General features: G+C 38.4%; 1 protein-coding gene across 7 annotated transcripts in view; it reads right to left on the minus strand.

Moving 5' to 3' along the window:
• The window catches only part of foxp1b (forkhead box P1b), a 476491-nt gene that overhangs the window by 359047 nt on the left and 94885 nt on the right, over positions 1 to 22559 (minus strand). Inside the window, exon 3 of one of the 7 annotated variants that reach the window (XM_087994447.1) lies at positions 20719 to 20848. The exons of the other annotated variants lie outside the window; for them this stretch is intronic. The gene's annotated coding sequence lies outside the window, so the exon portion shown is untranslated. The remainder of the gene's footprint in view (positions 1 to 20718; positions 20849 to 22559) is intronic. 7 annotated transcript variants of the gene reach the window in all.

The raw sequence follows: 22559 nt of genomic DNA on the forward strand, positions 1-22559 counted from the left end.
CCTATTCATATACCCATCCAGGTGCCTTTTAAATGTTGCAATTGTATTAGCCTCCAGCACTTCCTCTGGCAGTTCATTCCATACACACACCACCCTCTGCATGAAAACATTGCCCCTTAATCTCTTTTATATCTTTCCCCTCTCACCCTAAACCTATGCCCTCTAGTTCTGGACTCCCGCACCCCATTTGTCTATTTCTCCTAACCATGCCCCACATGATTTTACAAACCTCTATAAGGTCACCCCTCAGCCTCTGACGCTCCAGGGAAAACAGCCCTAGCCTATTCAGCCTCTCCCTACAGCTCAAGTCCTCCAACCCTGGCAACATTCTTGTAAATCTTTTCTAACCCTTTCAAGTTTCACAACATTTTTTCCGATAGGAAGGCAACCAGAATTGCACGCAATATTCCAAAAGTGGCCTAACCAGTGTCCTGTACAGCTGCAACATGACCTCCCAACTCCTGTATTCAATACTCTGCCCAATAAAGGAAAGCATACCAAACGCCTTCTTCACTATCCTACCTACCACATTCAAGGAGCTATGAACCTGCACTCCAAGGTCTCTGTGTTCAGCAACACTCCTTAGACCTTACCATTAAGTGTATAAATCCTGCTAAGATTTGCTTTCCCAAAATGCAGCACCTCGCATTTATCTAAATTAAACTCCATCTGCACTTCTCAGCCCATTGGCCCATCTGATCAAGATCCTGTTGTAACCTGAGGTAACCTTCTTCGTTATCCACTACACCTCCAATTTTGGTGTCATTTGTAAACTTACCAACTATATCTCTCATGCTCACATCCAAATCATTTACATAAATGACGAAAAGTAGAGGACCCAGCATCGATCCTTGTCGCACTCCACTGGTCAGAGTCCTCCAGTTTGAAAAACAACCCTCCACCACCACCCTCTGTCTTCTGCCTTTGAGCCAGTTCAGTATCCAAATGGCTAGTTCTCCCTGTGTTCCATGAGATCGAACCTTGCTCACCAGTTTCCCATGTGAAACCTTCTTGAACGCCTTACTGAAGTCTATGTAGATCACACCTACCACTTTGCCCTCATCAATCCTCTTTGTTACTTCTTCAAAACACTCAATCAAGTTTGTGATTTCCCATGCACAAAGCCATTTTGACTATCCCTATTCAGTCCTTGCCTTTCCAAACACATGTACATCCTGTCCCTCAGGATTCCCTCCAACAACTTGCCCACCACAAACGTCAGGCTCACTGGTCTGTAGTTCCCTGGCTTGTCCTTACCACCATTCTTAAACAGTGGCACCGCATTAGCCAACTTCCAGTCTTCCGGCACCTCACCTGTGACTATCGATAATACAATATCTCAGTAAGAGGCCCAGTAATCACTTCCCTGGCTTCCCATAGAGTTCTAGGGTACACCTGATCAGATCCTGGGGATTTATCCACTTTTATGCATTTCAAGACATCCAGCACTTCCTCCTCTGTAATATGGACACTTTTCAAGATGTCACCATCTATTTCCCTGCAACTCACCACGTTCTTTTCAAGGACAATTAGAATTGGTCAATAATGCTGGCCTACACAGTGATACTCGTATTCTGTGAAAAAAAATAACAAAGAAGCCCCAAAACATTATCAGCGTTTGAAAAGGAAGTCAAAACACGGACAAAATAAAAGAGCGAAGTGACACTGCAGAAGAACGATTAACACAGGGAGATACTGTGGAAAAATGAAAATCAAATATTTCATGCTGTGCTCCAAGCTGAATAACACTTTACTGCCCACTATATTTGCAGTTCAATAATACATAGCTGTTCTTTTTGTTCAAACAAATATACTTGTGGCATGGTGGAGGTGAATCATAGTACTAATCTTATTGTTAAAATTATCTGCAAAAGACCCTCTGCAAATATCTATTTCTATGCTCTCCTACTTCAATACCATTACTTAACGTGGAGATGAAACGGATAAATTGCTTGTTTTCCACTTTTGAGTCAAGGTTGGTCATATCCGAACAGTAAAGGCTAAATCTGAAACTAAAGAATGTGCTAAACTGACTCAAGGTAACTCATGTCCAATTTTTGTCTGCCATTAAGAGTGCTCCCAGGCTCTACTCAACATATCCCCCAAACAGCTGGTGAACATTGTGTGGAAATACACAAATATGTGCATCCTGTCAGTAGACTGATCTGCTGCAGCACTGGGTAGGATAAATTAGCATTTCTATTTGCAGCTTGATAGTATCTTTTAATGAAAAGCATTTGATGACCTTTATGTTTGCCAGAAAAAGAGAGAAAAAAATGATTATCTTGGTAAATAAAAAATGGAAATTAAGTGTGAATCATCCCTTCATTTCCCCCTTTGGTTCCCCCAGCAATACACTTCCTCTTTCAGCTAGGAAGCAGTACAGTCTGGGTTGTTGTCTTCACCAAAGATAGAAATATGGTCCTCTAATGGCATATTCTCAGAATCACATATTTTACTCATACAAAGTCTCCAGTCTAGCTGCTCAGTGGCAAGCTGCTAGAATTTTCACACTGAAGACAGTCAAATCTAAATGAGAATGAAGCAATGGTTTAATCCGTTCCTCCAGAAGGATGTACAATAACATTATCACGACAGCTGCTGTCTCACTCTGAATCTTTAGGTAGTTCTTTAAATTTGTTTCTTCTATTATACCATATACAAAACTGAGTACAGGAAAAATTGTTTAGGATGCTAATTTTTCCTAGTAAAATTAACATTCATGCATTTTTTAAGCAATAACACAGCATCATTAAATTCAACAGTGCCTTCACTGACATCTTTCCGTGATGCACCTTTTGGGGATCAAGATTATTGCACCTGTAACACTAATTTATCTTTCTACAAACCAGGCATTTTGTTGTTTTTGATCAAACCTGCCCATCTGTAACCCATTACTCATTCTGCTGGGTGACCTCAGTGAATTCCTAGAGGAGCTAAACTCCATTTCTGCTCTTTTCTTCTTGATATTAAAAGGGCTTCTGTTTTCTTCCAGTTTCTCTCTATAGTTAGGCTACTAAAATCAGATTGCTAACTCCTCTGGTATTTTTTCCACTTTAAGATGCTAACCTCCAGATCTTTATCATGATTGCTTTGTGGTTTGAAGAATACATAAACAAAAGGCAACCATTCACTTACTTCAGATGGATAAAACACTTTGGACACAGCGTTTTCATCCAAACTGCACCCACAATATAGTGAAGGAAAATAAATATGTACAATATTAGGACAGCATCTCTTGCCAAGTCTATCAATAGAACACCTCTTTTACCTCAATAGTATGAAAATATATACCTTGATGTGACTTGAAACCTGATCTCATGTTCTCCATCAAACCTTTAGTTTCTGTGAGTGTTTTAATGTGGGGGTTGAAGTCATAATGCTAATATTCATTTTCATAGATTCAGAACTAAAGTCTGCAACATTGCTTTCGGTTGCAGCATAAAATTAGTGTAAAGCAAGTAGATAAAAGATCAAACCAAAGTACAGGCACCCAAGTCAAATGCTGAAATATTAAAGTTTGGTGCGTCATAGAGAGGTAATCAAATATGAACAAATATCTTTTTATTGAAGAGTTAAATTCCTCTGGTTTGACAATGCACTCCGCCCATCCCTTGAGCACTGATTCTGCCCAATCCTGCCACTGCAAACTGCTTTTCTTCTGAGAACATTGAGGGTTAGGTCCATGGATACAGACAAGCTTCCAGTACCTTGTTCAAATGGCAATGATGTGCGAGTAAGCTATTTTTACCATGGGGCATCAGTGCTGAGCTCAACTCTCTCCGACAGATTCATATGCATGTGCTTCCTAGCATGGGATCACTGCTCAGCAATCAGAAATAGGAACCAATGCCGATATTTTCCCTGTCATTAATTAAAGCCACTGAGACCACTCACAGCACTCTTACCATAAGCTGAGATTGCACAGACCAGAGATAAACTCAGGACACTTATGGACTATACAGTTAAGTTCAACATCATATATTGTTATTTTTAATGGAGCATATATGGGAATTGAGGTCGTAAAAAGATAAATTAAAACCTCAAACCATCAAATTTATTTCCTAAGCCAGTAAATTCATGCTAAAGAATTTAGCATCCACTATCACCTAATGCTAGAACTTGGTAAATTATACAACTATTACGGAAACTATCACATACAGGAGATTTGATAGCAAAGCACTAAAACACTTACAATGCCATTATAATTCTTCAGGAAAAAATTTTAAAAATGACAAAATGTTAGTAGCACCAAGATTCAACTTTGAAAACCACGGCAATTTTATTTACCAGTGGGGTGACAAAACTAATGTTTTGTCATTGCATATACATGAGTGAAATGACATGAACTCAGGAATAACTCTAGTCATTCTTTGCGTGTCAAAAGGAAGGTAAAGCAATGACGTTTACAGCTTTAAATAGGTGAATAGTGTTCCTTCAATTCATGATTTTTTACCTGTAAGGTATTATTATGCCTTTGCTTCATTCTTTCTTTTTGTTTTGCACTTCCCACAAACTTTCATTTAAGAATTTTTAAAAGGGGGAGAAAGGTTGCCAACCACTGCCCTATAAAATTATAACTTTCCTTTGAATCTCCAATAATTTTGCAAAAAAGGTTAATTTAGCCTTTGCATTCCTAATTGCTTGCTGTATCTCCATGTTAACTTTCTGTGATTCTCTTACAAAGGCTTGTACTGTAGGTTTATCTGATTGTCAACAGCCTTTCTTCAAAATGTTATGAATGAATGACATTTTAAAGCAATTTAACACATCCTATTGTCATCATAGGTTCATTGTTCTACACAGTGTAAAGTGAATCAATGATGGGTGGACGAGCATAGCCTCTGATATCTCTGAAAAACCTTGAAACATGACTCTTTAAAAGGCTGGCCCGACTTCATGATAACGGTGAAGGAGTAGAACATGTCCATCTATGCAACAGAGTCAGCCAGACTGTGGTTTCAGGGTGCAGGTACGGAACACCCTTAAAATACTCTGGTGAAAATCAGCAAGGCTAAGAATGGGATCAGATATCTCAAGAGTTGGGACCTGCCTGCCATGTTTAAGAAGCTCCCAAATTAGGCCAATACAACAAAAATCAAGGCCAACACAGGTTTGAAAATGATGCAATGCAATGAATTAAAATATGTGTTTTCGGTTCAACTTTGTGCATTTTATTATGCCCCCTAAATCAGACAAAATAGATTTTGTTTCACTACAACTTAAGTGATTTTTTTCCTATACTCTCACAACCTATTGTATTAGACTGCTACCTGAGAGAGAAGCAGTGATTACATCCTGGTCCACTCCTCCTCTATTCCCAACACCTCCTCATACCCCCACAGCACCTTCCCACACAATCACAGAAGGTGCAACACCTGCTTGTTTATCTCCTCCCTCCTCACCATCCAAGGCCCCAGACATACCTTCCAGGTGAAGCAGCGCTTTACTGGTATCAGAGTCAAGATTAGAGTGGTGCTGGAAAAGCACAGCAGGTCAGGCAGCATCGGAGGAGCAGGAAAATCGGCATTTCAAGCAAAAAGCCCTTCATCAGGATTTTTCTTTGTCCTGCTCCTCCGATGCTGCCTGACCTGCTGTGCTTTTCCAGCACCACTCTAATCTTGACTCTAATCTCCAGCAACTGCAGTACCCACTTCTGCCCGCTTTATTGCTATCATTCTATTCAATCTAGTCCATTGTATTCACTGTTCACAGTGTGGTTTCCCCTATGTTGGGGAGATGAAACACAGACTTGGGGGTGACCAGTATGCAGAACAGTTTGCAGTTCTGACAGCAAAAATGACGCCGCCCTTCCAGTTGCCTGCCACTTCGACACACCACCATATTCCCACGCCAACACAGGCCTGCTACTGTGTTCCAGTGAAGCTCAGTACAAGATCAAAGAACAGCATCTCACTTTCCTGCAGCCTCTAGGACTCAACATCGAGTTCAATAACTTTCGAGCCTGATTCCATCTTTTCATGTTTTTCACCCACCTTACACCCAGTTCTGTTATGGCATGGGTCACTCTTAGCACAGTCATTCATTCTCACCTACTTCTAGGCCTATTATTATATGGGTTGTTTTCAGTACAGCTCACAAATTCTCTCCTACTGTTAGCTCTTATTATCACTTATTCAGCTTTTCTTTGGTCCTGGCCTGCTATCCATAATCTGCTTGTATAATCAACCATATCATATCCCTCTGTCTGAGCTCCATCACCGCCTATCCATGCAACACTCCCCTTCTCACCACATTCCCCAATCCACCCAGCCCAACTTTGTCTTCAGCATAAATATCATTTTCTTCTAGCTAATAACAGTTCTGATGAAGAGTCACAGGACTCCAAATATTAACTCTGCTTTCTTCCCATAGATGCTGCCAGACCTGCTGAGTTTTGCCAATAATTTCTGATTGCTTCAGACCTCCAGCATCCGCAGTTCTTTGTTTTAGTTCACTTGTCCCTTTAACTACTCTCTTTGTGGTTTTGCTATACACAGCAGTTCCTAAGATTTCACACGGTGTGCCTGCTGGACATCAGATCAATATACTCTACATAGCAGTCATATACAGTCAGTTCTGCTATAATGTGGTAATTCTGTTCTCATTCAACCCTGTGTTATAGGACAATCGTGTAAACCTCACCATTTAAATTAATGGGACCAGAATTATGTAATAACCTTTAAACTGCTTTAAAACTTATCGCTTTAGAAACAGTGTCCCCAATTCGTCGATCATGTTACAACAAATTTGCATTAACAAAATGCATGTTTATAGCAAAACGACCTGTAGCAATTTATCGACAACTGGATTTTTAAATTTGTTAAATGAATTATATTGTTTAGTTTCTTCATTATTATGGTACAAAATAGATCTCAAACTTGCAAAAATAGATCCCAAGCTTTTCCGATTGCAAAATTATTTTATTTGTTAACTACAAAGACATCTTGAAGAAATGAAATGTCAATTTAAAACAAGATTATTCACCAAGTGAGTCCTGATAAATCATACCTATATGAATTTCTATTATGACCTGTCAATATTTTTTGTTTGAAAGTTAAAATTTCAGTATCTTATTCTGGGTAAGATCAACATGACATACTTCTAGTTTATATTTTTACACTATAATGTGCCAATTAAAAAGGTTGTGACATTTTTTTCTAAACTTCAGAGAATACTTTTGCTGGTAAAGTTTAAATGAGGGGGACAGGAATAGAAAATTATAAACCAACTACAAATATGTTTGCTATTTTATTACATTCCCACTCAAATCAGATGGAAATATTTTTACTATATTTAGTTTTTTTGAGCTTGTTGATCTCTCACGATATGATCAAACTGAAACTCGTCTTCTTTGTGTGCTAAAACGGGACAGAAAATGCTGGTACTGCAGGATTTAATGATAAATTTCACTTTTAAATGAATATCGCTTACATGCTAGATAGTATCAAAGGAAGTGATTTTTGCATCTCAAAATGTTTGGAATTGAGTCATGGATTTTTTTTCAACCCTTTAGTTAGGTTTTACATTTGGGCACTGGTAAAGGATAAAGGCACAACCAGAATATAAAGGGCACACATTTGCTTTTGCTGCAAGTTGACTACTGAAGTGAAAATTACTGAAGGGAGAACACCCAGTAAAGGTGAACCAATTGTAATGTTGTGTAAATAAGACAAATGAGGTCTGCATGAAGCTCATAATCGACTGAATAAATCTTTCCATTTTACAGGGTGTCTGTCTTGCCTCATTATAACACTCCTCTTCATTACTGTTTATGTCTAACCCTCTTTAACAGGCTTGGGCCCTCTGAGTATACCAGAGGATAAAATGTGATGTCTCTCCTTTTCTTTCAATTACCTGACAGAGTCACTTCTGAATAAGAACTGCTGCATCCCTTGATAGAGACTGTGAATATAATCATGTTTCTTGTGACAACAAGTGAGGTACCTCACAGACTAACCCCTTGAGAAAGCTTTTTTCAGTTTTCACCAGAATGCTGTGCCTACTGTGTTAAGGAATGGTACAGCAGCAGGATCCAAAGACATGCATATGCACTCAAGGGAAAAAATGGATTTATGTAGTATCAGAAATACAATGTACAGGACACAATTGTACATTTATTATTTATCACTTTATAGTCCCCAACAGAGAAGACAAGAGTCCCTTGACAATGAGTGTTCTCTTCAGACAGTATTGGGTAGACTAGAGACCACTGCAACACTGACAGTAAATAAGCACTGTCTGTAGTGAATATTTAGAGTCAAGTTTGCATTCGAGTTTTACTGTGTCTTATCCCTTTCTATAAGATGGTGGTTCAGAAAAAGAAAGGTTAATGGGGTAGTTAACAGTTCAAAGTGCAGCATTTTCGACCCAGAAATGTCAAATGTTTTGATTGTATATGTGGATATAGCAGATGTATTCAATACAGGGGCTTTCCTTGCCCTTGGGCAGTGAGAATATGTCCATTCTACTGTATGCAATTACTGAATCAATAAAACATCTCTTTGAAAGTCACTGGACTAGTGCCGACATGCAGGCAGTAGTCATACTGACATTTCAATGCTACTGTTATTACCAGAGTCAAATATATTTTGTAACAAATATCAAAATATAGTTACACCCTGAGATCAAACCACAAAACCATGTTTGTTCAATGAAAAAGCATAAGTATGTAGTAAACAACCTGTTCAAGATGTATTAAGGGAAATCAGCTTTTCAACAGGCCTCATTTTATGACTTCGAGTTTTCAACTGGTGATTCTAGCAAGTAAAATTAATGTTCTAAAACAGAACTTAAAGCCAATGCCTGCCTTAAAAGGGATGTTAAGCTCAATTCTGCCATCTTAGATTAAACACTAATGAAGCATGTATGCACATGAACTGGTAATATTGTGATCATCCGGACATACTCATTTTATTACATTGTTAAATCTAAATTTTGAATCACCACTATCCATAAATTACAAACATCACAAATTTTAGAACAGGAACAAGTTGCAGCACAGATGCAACTTATACACTAACACGTACATTCTCAACAACTGTCTAGACAAAACCAAGTGGAATATTTCTATGTACATTATACTCAAGCTCACTTTATGTCTCAGTTTCATAATTAGCCAAGCGAAGGTGTAAATGACAGCATGCCAACCCAAAGTGCTATATCTTACTACACAGCTCCTAATAATAATACTAATCTGCAAACTATCTGCATTTATTCATAAAGGTAATGATGCTGCCATTTACAATCTCACAAATAACAACATACTTCAGATTATTAAATCAAGTTTTACCTGGTACCTTTGAAGTTATTGTTAAGGTATCTTATTCATCAACAATAGATTATATGTTGGCTATATAGTGAGATAGTGAGGACTGCAGATGCTGGAGAGTCAGACTGGATCAAGAGTGGTGCTGGAAAAAGCACTGTTGGTCAGGCAGCATCAGAGAAGAAGGGGAGTCAACTCCCCTTCCCTCTGATGCTGCCTGACCTGCTGTGCGTTTTCCAGCTCCCACTCTTTACCCACTCTACAAATGAAAGATTCCTATCATTTAGGATACTTCGAGTTTGATTCCTATGTTGCCAAAGCTTTATCAGGCTATCACATGAAAAGTTTTGCACACTTCCAATGCATGACTTATGTTGAAATAGCAGGATTATAATGCTGAGATTGGAGGAATGCGCTTTGCTTCCATTTTCCCCAAAATGATGCCCATTTTCATTTGGTAGAACTTATTCTCCTAAAACAATAAACTTCAAATACTGCCTATTGCCAAGACTGCAAAAGGCACACTTGAAATATAATGCAATCAGTTTTTCACATTTTTATTGCAGAATAAGTTCCTGAATTGCACATTTGAGTTTCCAGATAGTGTCGATATTTACATTACAATACAAGCCAACAGTTGAAACATAAGCCAGGAAGCCTTTAACAAACTAATTTTCTCTCCTTCTTCCCTGAAAATGCTGACTAATATTAGTATATTTTGTCCATTGGTGCTGAAAGTCTCTAATACTTAACTAATGTGGACATGCTAGAGGAATGCTAGAGGAGTGAAAATTGACATGTTATTTGACCAGTAGAGACTTAACACTGCCCTTATTTTAAATTCACAAAAGTGCTTAACTGGACAATCCTAATCAACGATCTAACTGATTTTCTCCCTCGCCGTAATGCATGGTGCTGACAATTGCAAATATATTCCTAATTCAGATCAGCTAATTAGCACAGAGAGAAAATCAAAAATTAGAATTTACATATATATATATATTTTAATAACAGATTTCCATTTACCAAATTATGACCAGTATTCCCATTAAAATTTAGTCATTGTGGGCAGTCCCTTGTTTTGCGCAGTCGTTAATGAGCTATTTATCACAGAATGAAGCTGTGCGGTATCAGGGGCTTTGCTTATGACAGTACATTTACTTAACAACCAGCACAGCTCACTAACATTAATGAACAAATACGTTGTTCAAAATCTGAAATAACCAATTGCAGGATGTCAAGGAAACAAATACATTGGAAAACATGAAGGATGCTGCATGTGTTGATGCACTATTGCAAATAATGGACCACAGGTTTGCAAATATCATTTAACATAATGAATTGAAATTGATGGAGATCGTTCTCAAGCCTTGTGCTGTTTACGTCAGTGAGATTGGGGATTCCTAATATCAACCAAAACCTATCTGATGGAGATGCAGGAAAATCCATGTCATGGTAGATTTTTCTTTCATAATCCTTCTATTCATGTGCCCCCACAGCTCACTCTTTCTCTCCCAAACTTCCTCCACCTTTCCTTGCCTGTGCTTTCTTTGCTGCTGTTCATTCATTTATTGTGCACTATTTCTCAGTAAAATGAAGCTCCTTGCTCGATCTCAGGACAGAGTTGTAAACTCCTGTGAGGCTTGATGTTTGTTTGAGAGTTAGGCACTTTCTCTTTTGCGGCACATTTTGCACCATAACTACATCAGCTGGAATATGACAGTGATATATTATAAAATAGCTAATAACAGGGTAAGTGTTAAGAACTTAAAAAGTATCAAGGATGAGAAGTTAAATAGCTTGTAAATTAGCTTGTCATTCCCAGCACATTGGCAAAAATTGCTGGTGAGGAAATGACTATTGTCTCAGTAAGCGAACCTCAGCCAGCAGAGTGATATTTTGCCGCCACATACAAAACAGGATCTATATCAAAGAAATATAATTATACTAAAACATGCAGTGGATTAAAGTTTACTTGAACTGGAGCCACTGAACACCCTCAGCTGCAGTGTCTATTTAGTGGTCAAGTCCTGTCAAGTAACAGACTAAAACTGCCCTAAAGCAGACACTTTGAACCAAAATATGAACAACATAATATGGACAGGTAGCATGATGGCTCCGTGGTTAGCCACTGCTGCCTCACAGCACCAGGGACCCAGGTTCAATTCCAGCCTCAGGTGCCTGTCTGTGTGGAGTTAACACATTCTCCCTGTGTCTGTGTGGGTTTCCTCCCACAATCCAAAGATGTGCAGGTTAGGTGAATTGGCCTTGCTAAATTGCTCATAGTGTTCAGGGATGTGTAAATTACCTGCATTAATCAGGGGTAAATGTAGGGGAAAGGGTTTGGGTGGTTTACTCTTCAGAGGGCTAGTGTGGACTTGTTGGGCCGAAGAGTGTGTTTCCACACTATAGGGATTCTATGATTCTACAAAGATAAACCAGAATTTTTCCAGTGAACACCAGAACAATACTAGTCTGTTCTTATCCACTGTTGATGACAACAGTCAGATCCTTGAATCCATTTAGTGAATGGCAAAACTGCAAAGTCAGGAAATGTCACACCACAGCAAAGGAGGTCCCGATTTAAAAATGTCTGACTTACAAACGCTCATACTTTCTTCTATCGACTCATGGGACATAGGTATGGCCAGCACTTATTGCCTGTCCCTAGTTGTTCTTGAGAAGATGGTGGTGAGCTTCCTTCTTAAACCACTGCAATCCATGTGCTATAGGTAGACCCAGAGTCGAGAGTGTGGTGCTGGAAAAGCACAGTCATCATCCAAGGAGCAAGAGAATCAACGTTTCGCACATAAGCCCTTCATCTCCTGTTGAATCTCCTGCCCCTCGGATGCTGCCTGAACTGCTGTGCTTTTCCAGCACCACACTCTCGGTTCTGATCTCCAGCATCTGCAGTACTCACTTTCTCCTGCAGGTAGACCCACAATACCTTCGGGAGCGAATCCCAGTCATTTGTGTTTATGCACCTCCTTAACAGTGTTGCGCTGTTGTACCGTCTTGTTGGTCATTTTTGCTTCGCTCTCAAATCTAGCTTGCCCCTTGAAATCAGATTTCCAGCCCATATGTGCCCAATGTCCTCTGGTGCCATGTGCTTTAAGAACATTAACAGCCGTACAGTTATTGAGTAGATGTGACAAACTGCATTGTTACAGATTATTGATTTGGTGTGCCTTGCTAACCATAGTAGTCACGCTAAATGCATCCAAAATATGTAATTGTTGTTGGTCTGCCATTATAGCTTCAGACTTGCATCCATCCTCAAGCAATGTGTCAATAGTGTGGCCCTTTGTCTTGCCAGGAAGAGGCCTTCCTGAAGGCTTTAATTGGTGTAGAGTTTATTACTAACTTGATGAGCCTTATGAATGCAGTCCCACATCGGGGCATAATTTTAAAGATCCAGTTATATACAAACATTTCCTACATTTATGAACAGCTACTTTATGCTGTCTTGTATTGTGGTCCAACTTGAGTACAAATTAACTTCCAAATGGACTCAGAAAATGAACCCATTCACAACCTGGGACTGGAGACATGCATCATGCTCGAAAGAATACCCCAAAATTAATTCAGTCAGTACCATTATCAAATGACATTGAATTAATGAGACAATGATGCCCTAACTCATTATCAGTTGGCCCAGTTGGCTGGACAATTGGTTTGTGATACAGAATGATACTAACAACACAGGTTCAATTCCTGCTGAGAATGCCATGAACCTTACTTTCTCAAATCCACAGATATCACAGAGTTGATTCATCTTTTGGTGTTCTTGAAGTATATTTAAGAAAATGCAATACAGGAGGATATTTTTGGTTCCTGTAGAAACAATAATCAAGGTGAATTTTTAGTTGCTTAACAGCTTCGTGGTTCAGTCCGATAGATCTGCTACAAAATATTGGCACCTGCACAATAAATTCAGTGACTGAAAGAAGCAGAGCCACTTTGAAAGCAATGTGACTGTACTGTCGTATACATGGAGTAGCACTGGCAATAGTTCGGCAACCAGCCTGAAGGAGCTCCTCCACAATGTGCAAGGATAACATACTTTTTGAAGTTGTGGAGATGCTCGTGTTGGACTGGGGTGGACAAAGTTAATAATTGCACAAGACTAGGTTATAGTGCAACAGGTTTATTTGGAAGCATTAGCCTTCGGAGCCCTGCTCCTTTGTCAGGTGGCTACTTGAAAGCTTGTACTTCCAAATAAGCCTGTTGGACTATAACCTCGTGTTGTGTGATTTTAAACATTTTTTAAAAGAGTGCCCCTTAAATTCTAGAGGAATGTGTGATGAGATGGGAAGTGAGCACATCTATATGTTACTCCATATGAAGTTTTGACCACAGTCACATGATGAGGTGTGTTAACTTGAACTTCACCCTGATGTGAAATTATTCTTCACTTTTATCTTTTCTAAGCATTCCTGCTATCCTAATGCCTGCACAACCTAGTCTAACCCTCATCACTTAACCATTTGTTAGGCACATTCATATCTCTGTGTGATAATGCTGCTCCTTTAACAAGGTTATGCTGTCCTTGGCTTTTTTTTCCAGAGAGGTCGTAGAAGATGAAGACTCCACAAAGTCTAAGTCGAAGGGTTTTAGGGCCAATTTGATCATAGCTAACCGATACTGCCTCAGGCAAAAGGTTTTCAGGTTTAAAAAAAACACTTTTACAACAAAAGGGGAGCGGCCAGTTCTCCCAGCTCAGCTTTTTTCTGGTTTGGTTTGGTTAGCAAGTGTAGTGTTGTGAAGCTGCTGGACTCAAGAGAAGAAGGTCCCTGCTGACTCTCCCTCTCTCTGACTTCTCTCCTGTAAGACCCTGGGTTGATTTCACGTTTTGTGCCAAGGGGTGTTTATGGGGACTGTTGCAAATATTGGGAACACCATCATTAATCTGTTGCATTTTCGGAAAGGTTAAGTTATTATGTGCTCTATTCTGTTTTGTTGTATTCCATTTGGTGATCTTGTAAATAAATTCTTCTTTGTTTAAAACTAAGTGGTTTGACCAGTGGCATCTCTTCTCGAATATCCACCTTATACCTGTTTAAAAGAACTAGCAAAGTTAAGGTCTTGGCTACCTTCTTGAAATATTTTGAGGGAGTCTGGCCTGGTCCATAATACCTATATGATCTACTTCAAGGGGTTTGTATAATTATTCTTAGTGTCCATGACAAGAATGACTCAACGGTAAATGAAGTGCACCACTGGCTCTATGAGGAGAGCAACATTGAGATGGTAGTGATAACGATGGAATCACATAACATCTCGGGAAACCTGCAAGGCAATAACGTGACTGCTTTCCATAGTGATTGTAACGAGGCCAGCCAGGTGGACCACATGGAATACAAGTTCCTGAATTGGTGCTGTTAGCGAGTTTTGAGAAGATTTGTAGCTCAGGTTGAGGTTCTGGAAATAGGTTTGCTCGCTGAGCTGGAAGATTCATTTTCAGACGTTTCATCACCATACTAGGTAACATCTTCAGTGAGCCTCCGGATGAAGCATTGCAGATGATTCCTGCTTTCTATTTATATGTTTGGGTTTCTTTGGGTTGGTGATGTCATTTCCTATGGTGATGTCATTTCCTGTTCTTTTTTCTCAGGGAGTGGTAAATTGGGTCTAAATCAATGTGTTTGTTCATAAGAGTTTCGGTTGGAATGCCATGCTTCTCGAAATTCTCGTGTGTGTCTATGTTTGGCTTGTGCTAGGATGGATGTGTTGTCCTAGTCGAAGTGGTGCCCTTCCTCATCTGTATGTAAGGATACTAATGAGAATGGGTCATGTCGTTTTGTGGCTAGTTGATGTTTATATATCCTGGTGGCTAGTTTTCTACCCGTTTTTCCAGTAGTGTAAATTTTGTAAATGACATTAGTTTTGCTTGTTGTCTATATAGGGTCATCCAAGTTCATTAGCAGCTGTTTTTGTGTGTTGGGTTTGTGGGCTACCATGATGCCAATGGGTCTGAGTAGTCTGGCAGTCATTTCCAAGATGTCTTTGATATTGGGGAGAGTGGCTAGAGTTTCTGGACACATTTTGTCTGCTTGTTTGGGTTTGTTGCTGAGAAATCTGCTGGCTGTGTTCATTGGGTACCCGTTCTTTTTCAATACACTGTATAGGTGCTGTTAATCTGGTCCACTCAGCAAGTGCTGACTGACAGATATAAACAGGAGTGTCGGACACCCTCACAGTCTGAGAGCTGGCTCTGAGGGATTTGGATCAGTGTCAAGGACTGTCCACATGACTTGGTGATGCGATACTGGCTGCTGTGGAATTACTTCACTTTCCAACAATGGGAATGCTAGCAGCAAGGTCAATCACATTGCACCTTCACAGATGTTGGTACCGTACCCTCGTCAATAAAAGATCAAGAGAACTTCATAGGCATTTCAACACACAGCAGACTTGGGATCCAACAAAGAGCAGTTGCTGAATTTTGAGTGCAAATGCACACAGATTTCCCTCATTTGTCAGCCAGGGTTGTTAAAAATCATACAGTCATAGAGATATACAGCATGGAAACAGATCCTTCAGTCCAACCCGTCCATGCCGACCAGATATCAAACTCAATCTAGTCCCACCTGCCAGCACCTGGCCCACATGTTTCCAAACCCTTCCTATCATACCCCCATCCAGATGCTTTTGTATTGTAATTGTACCAGCCTCCACCACTCCCTCTGGCAACTCATTCCACATATGTACCACCCTCTGTGTGAAAATATTGCCGCTTAGGTCTCCTGTATATCTTTCCCCTCCCACCCTAAACCTATGCCCTCTAGTTCTGGACTCTCACACCCCAGGGAAAAGACTTTGTCTATTTATCCTATCCATGCCCCTCATAATTTTGTAAATCTCTATAAGGTCACCCCCTCGGCCTCCGACGCTCCAGGGAAAACAGCCCCAGCCTGTTTAGCCTCTTTCTATAGCTCAAGTAATCTAACCCTGGCAGTTAGACTTGGTTAATTTGTGCTACAACTTACCCGGATGAAAGTGGATCTACATCATGCAGTGAAGTGAAATTAAGCTACACCAGAACCTTTGGGGAACATCTTACAAGTCAAACTATCACTTATTCAAACATGATGTACTCATGCATGAATAAACAGGCTCAGTTATCACCTTAATGGCAAATAATATTACAAAGCCAACATTTAAAGATGCATGTAGGTGTATTATTTGGACATTGACATAATGCTTGGGAAATACAAGGGTTAAATTATGAATCCCATGTGCTGATAGGGATGTAGATACATCTGGTAGATCTGGAAGTGGAGGCTGCAGTAAGTTTGGCAACATCTGAGTCAGATCATGGCCATACTAATGATAGTATGTCATCAATGACACTTTTCTATGTGTATAGTAAAGGAGAGATTTTATGACTGTGTACCAGAAGAACATAGCCCATTAGCAGGTCATGGGATTCCACAGGCTTTTAGATCCATTCATCTCAATAGATGCAAGTTCTTGTTGGGGCCGATAATGTCCACATCCAAGTTCCCTTTGATGTAGGGAGATGGAACATAGTGCTCTGAGATAGGATTGCAAATTTATCCTTGCATGTAACCAACTGAAACAAATCAAGGCCTGCCTCTTAAATTAAAACCTTTTACTTCCTACTATCTCTGGCTCCTTTGATAGCTCAATGAGTTTCTTCAGTAGATATGTTAGGTCTATAAACCAAGAAGATCCTTAGTCATGATCCAGGATTTGTGTTGATTTAGCCAAGAGGGAGTGGTGTCAATTTTAACAATACTTTTGGGACAAAGAAGTGAAAAGCAAACAGACATCTAGCTTTTCTTTGAGTTAACGACACAGACATTCTAAAAACTTGGCAAGACATAGGACCAAGATTATGAATAAAGAGCACTTGTGCAATACTGGAGTATACAATAAACTGTGGAATCATGTACCAGCAAAGGGTCAACATCGAGACGTGAGAAAGGCGAAAACATTGGCAATTTAAAACAAAACACTTCAGCAAACGGGAATCAATATTAACAGTAACTTTTACGTTCGTAGCAGTGGATTTTATTGCATATAAAAATGTTTTTTAATTGTGCAGGTATTAGATATCAAAGCACGAGTTCACTAACAGACTGCTATGGAATCAATTTAAAGTTCAAACTTCTGCTCAGTAGATAGTGAAGACAGCCTAGATACTATCAATACTAGTCCTTAATAAGGATCAGCAAAGTGAACAAAACAGAAATATCCTAAAATTTCAAAAGTGATTTTAAATGCCTCATAATAGACTCTTTGTACATATGTATCAAATATATAAAGAACCACATTGCAACAAAACTTTTCAGGTACATTTCAACTGCAGAATGAATGTAAATATTATAGTGAAAAATTTGAATATGCAGAAACAGTGCACAGCTTTATTAAACAAAGTTAAAAAGGTGAAATAAAGTTAAGAAAAAAGGACCATATGTAAAACTTTTCTTAAAAAAATGCAATATTTTTCACATTGACAAAGTTCAAATTTTATCAAGTAACATTGTTATCACAGTTAAAAAAAAATAAAGCATTTTCCTTCTCAGCAGGATGCAGTCTACAGTTCTTTCTGGGTCTGCTGCACTGTCAGGAACTTTATTATATAGGACACATGAAGAACCCTTCTGACAAGCCCAGGATAAGTAAGATGATTGCTCAATTACTTATTTGTTTTTTAAAAAGATGCTAAACACATTTATTTACTTGATTTACAATTTCAAGTAGTTCTTTTTCTGAGAAAAGGAACTATTTTGACGACTGCTATGAATATCTGAAACTACCCAATTTAAAGTTCAAACTTTCTGCAACTATAATTTTAATAGCCAGTAGCAAATTCAAGATGCTCACTTCCTACTTCTCTGCCCTAACAATAACTTTGGTACATTTCACTTCTAAAGCTGAAGGTGCCCTGATCTTGAGCTTCCAGTGCTATAAAGGAACTTCCTATGATGTTGCACTACAAGTGTATTCCAAGCAGAGGCATATTACACAATACTTTCTCCAAAAAGGCTGTGGCCTCAGTAATCAGGTTGCTTTCTTGTAAAAAAAATGATCAAACCAGGGGGTGGGGACTGCACATCCTGCGTGAAACCGCATCCTGCACAGCATCACCACGATTCACTGTAAATAAATACTCTTGTAGCAGAGCTTCCGTCAACTGTCACTGCATTGACTGTAATCACCTTCAAGTCCAAACAGGAAAGTACAGAAAAGCAAGTGAGATGGTAGATACGGGATTTAATTTGCTTTTCACTGCAGTTTTCATTGGTGGTGTGTTTCCGATTCTTCTGGCTGCCAGCTGCCTGGAATCACTCCTGGACCTAGGTCTTTCCTGTTAACCTTCATAATTTCTCTGTCATAACAGCATTATTATGGGTGAGCCCAGCAAAGTGTGCTCCTGTCCAAATGTGGACTCACCCCTTTATTGTTCTCAGCCACCAAAAAAAATCTGCTGAATGTTTTACCATAAGAAACTCGGTGAGCAAAACTTTTATAATACTGCAAATATTAGCTCTCCACTGACACTCTGGACCTGTTCAATTCCAAATTCAATCAAAACACAATCTGAAAATCCTCTTGTCATCCAGCTCTGCATTCATATGCTCAAGCGTTGTCTAAGGATAACTGCATACAATCTTTCCCCCGAGCGATGCTTATATTGTTTTATTACAGCTCAATGAGTGTAGTTAAAATTGCATGCAGCTGCTGACTACTGCGGTCTATCTGTGTTACGCATGGACACAAGTATTGCCCACCGGGCTTAAAAAATCATTCAGTTACTGGCCTGACAAAAGATTATGTACAGCTCTTTGGAAGGAAGAACATCTTGTATACTACAGCAGGAACGGGTGATGCTAATGGATCAGCTCCTTTATAAAAGGATTGTGAAAGTCCTATCAAATGTCACTTGAGAATGCTAAATGTTAAACATGTGGCCACCCCGCATAAATGCAAAAATAAACTTCAAGACCCGTGCACAATCTAAGGGAGCTTTAACAGCTGATGATGAGGCATATTAGGATTCAGAAAAAAAGTCTTTGTCAGAATTTGCTTTCAGCTTCAAATAATATGAAGTTTAAAATGGAGAAGACTCAGAATGTATTTTTATCTGGTAAATATAAGAGCTAGATTAACTTTTTTTTGAAGAGTTTATACTAAATATATAAATACAAGCAGATAAGGGTATTGGCATACACATATACTACAGATGGTAAGGATGGATTTCCCTCACAACTTACTCCTGCAGAAATGCCTGCTTATGCTCAAAATGCACAATCCAAATTAGTGTTCTTCTGTTACACCACTTCTCAAAAACAATGCACTTATAACCAATAAGCTTAAATGCACATTTCACAACATAGCTAAACAAGTACAATATCAAAAAAAGGTATGATTTTAAGATTTGTTTTATTTGCTTCATCAGTTAGCTGTGATATGCTGTTTAATACCATTTAAGACAATTCTGTAAGCTCAACAACATATAATATGAAGAAACATGGTTAAATTTATCCAAATTTTCTTGGCAAAGACTGAAAAAGTTATGAGTGCATTTTACTAACAAATTGGCAAAGACGATATTCCTAAATGTTACAGATGTATCCAAATACTAACTAGTTTAAATTGAAAAAAACCTCAAGTGTTTTCAAAATATCTGCATTTTTTGAGAGGAAACACTGTGAACATTTCTCGATTTCAATTCCAGCTCAGAATGGCAAGAAGATTCTACAGTTTTAACTGCATACAATGTAACACATACAATAATATTTTCCATGTGTGAAAGCTTTCATTATAGCAGGATTCCAATTATACAGTATATCGGTAATGTTCTGCATGCTGTGTCGCACCAGTGTAGTATGCCACCTATTCTATCAGCATTCACATTCTGCTGTTTAACTCAACCCAGTTAAGAACATGAGCTGCAAGTGGTCGTCAGCAATTGATCTTTCTGCTCATTCCACAATTCCCACCACAAATTACCTATGTATAATTATTTTGACACCATAATGAAAAGGAAATGAGATTTGGTCACTGAAGGTTTATCTAATAATACTATTCCTTGCTAGACTTCATAAGACTGACAATCAAAAAACCTTGCCCGTTTCAGCACAAAAACATTTGATAATTTTTTTTTAGAATAAACATTATTTATTTCCATAGAGTTGCCATTATCAGGAGGCAATGATAGCTGAATAATGAAAATGAAATCAAGGAATTTTGGTATTTCAAAGCTTTAATTTTTCCTGCTCTCACTTATGACATTTTTCTTCCCCTGGAGAGACAAGATAAAGTGCTGTCATAAATGGGTGAATCTCTTGTCAAATGACAGACTTGATTCACCATGGCAACCACAAATCAAGGTGCTACTGTGAATTAAAGCCCTGCTTAAAAGGCGTTTTGTATTTAAAAATGAATTTCAATCAAACAGATATTGGGTTACGGCTTACCTTCTTTGTAGTTGTTGACCAAGAAACTGCTTTGCTGTGGTCAGTATTTGTATAGTCAGATTGTAGATAACTGTGATAACTGTACCATTGGATATACAGGTAGTCTATTTGTAATTCAGTTATATGTGAGCTGTAATGAATATAGATGATCAGCAATTTTAACATAATAAATACCAGTATCTCAAAAAGTAAGGATTTTTTCCTGATTTGCAGAAATCTTTTTCTTTAAATCAGGCTCATTTTACTTTAAAAAATGATGGCTTATTTTATTCACAATGCAATTTTCATCAAAATAAAGTACTTTGCCTATAAATTCATTTTATTTCATCCAGAATTATTTTAAACTAATTTTTATGAGATTCAAGGAGGTTGTACAGGTTGTCTTCTACATAACCACTTTTTTCAATGTAATAATTAAATTTAGCTTATCAGCTGACTTTCTCCTGCTTAATTTGATAATGTCTTAATACTTAATTCTTAACTTCAAGGTAAACACATTTTATTTAGAATTATTTTTAAAATTTTTAAATTAAAAATAATTAGAATGATGATGTAAAATTGAAGCAAAATTCAGCAAGAACCTGACATTTTCTTTTCTTACAAAAGTTTTAAAGCAGACACATCAATTCCACTTTACAATAAATACTAGCCTGGTCTGCAATTTAACTTTAAATAACTAAACATAAGAAAGAAGAATTAATATTTTACTTAGTTTTTGTGATGTTCCTGCTATGATGATTGAAAAAGATTTCTCTTAAATGTAAGCCAATTAAAACACAATATTTGCAGTTCTGCATGCACATTTTCAGATTAGTGTTCAGAACAGCATATTCCATACACATTTGACAATATTACAGCATGGATGGGAAACAGGCTGTCCCGAACACTCCGTCTACATAAATGCTTATCCACCTCCAGATAAGTAGTATTAATCTCTTTTGTCCACTCTAGTTCCAAACCATTTTATTCTCCTTCCTATCAAACACTAATCTAACCTACTTCTCAATGTTGTCATGCTCAATCATTTAATCACTAATGTCTTCCTTAGCCTCTCAAAATCCAATATAAAAACGTTGCTACCACCCCTTTGAGGGTCACAAAAGAATGGCTTAATATTGTGTCCACAGCAATCAGGGGTCCCTCCCTAACCTCATCCTCAGTTCCATGGTTCAAGGCCAGGGAATGTATACATAATCTAGAGTCCATAATTAGTTAATACACGTTAAAATTGCACTCTTTGTAGATACAATAGTATCATTTTTCACACTGGTGTTCAATGCCTTTTTCACAAGCCAAAGTGACATCATCATCCTTCCCCAAAGTTCTAACATTTTACTCCTCAGCATATTAATAGTGAATCTTTTTTTAAGTTCACTTGACCCTTTTCTCCTTACACAACTGTAAATTTATGAAACAGAGAAAACAGCAATCTTGTGCTTCCAGTACTGTCGTACTGAAAAGAAGCAAGGGTGGGAGATTCAGCATGATTGCACTCATTCCAAACTGCATCCCTTTAGTGCTTCTCACCAGTGTGAGTATGCCCTGATTTTTATTAAATAAGTATTACATTGGTCTTTTGCTGCAGCCAAGGTGACTCATTATGCAAATGTACAACATAATGTGGTATTGTGCTGCAAAACAAGAAGATTCTAGTGTTGATGCACAGCCAAACTTGCCAATCTCAGTCATTGTGATGGTAGGGAGCATTGTATTTGGGATCAGTATCCCTCGGCTAAGGAAGAAAAACAAGCAGGATTCCATTCCTGCTCATGAGCAGAGATATGTATTCTTAAATGTCAGGTGAGCGCAAATCTGGAGTTGGACTGCCGAGATGTTGTAAC

The sequence above is a fragment of the Chiloscyllium plagiosum genome, unplaced genomic scaffold (genome assembly GCF_037043375.1).
Source record: "Chiloscyllium plagiosum isolate Xiang-an unplaced genomic scaffold, Cpla_swu_hap1 HiC_scaffold_14, whole genome shotgun sequence".
In the NCBI taxonomy this organism is placed as follows: domain Eukaryota; kingdom Metazoa; phylum Chordata; class Chondrichthyes; order Orectolobiformes; family Hemiscylliidae; genus Chiloscyllium; species Chiloscyllium plagiosum.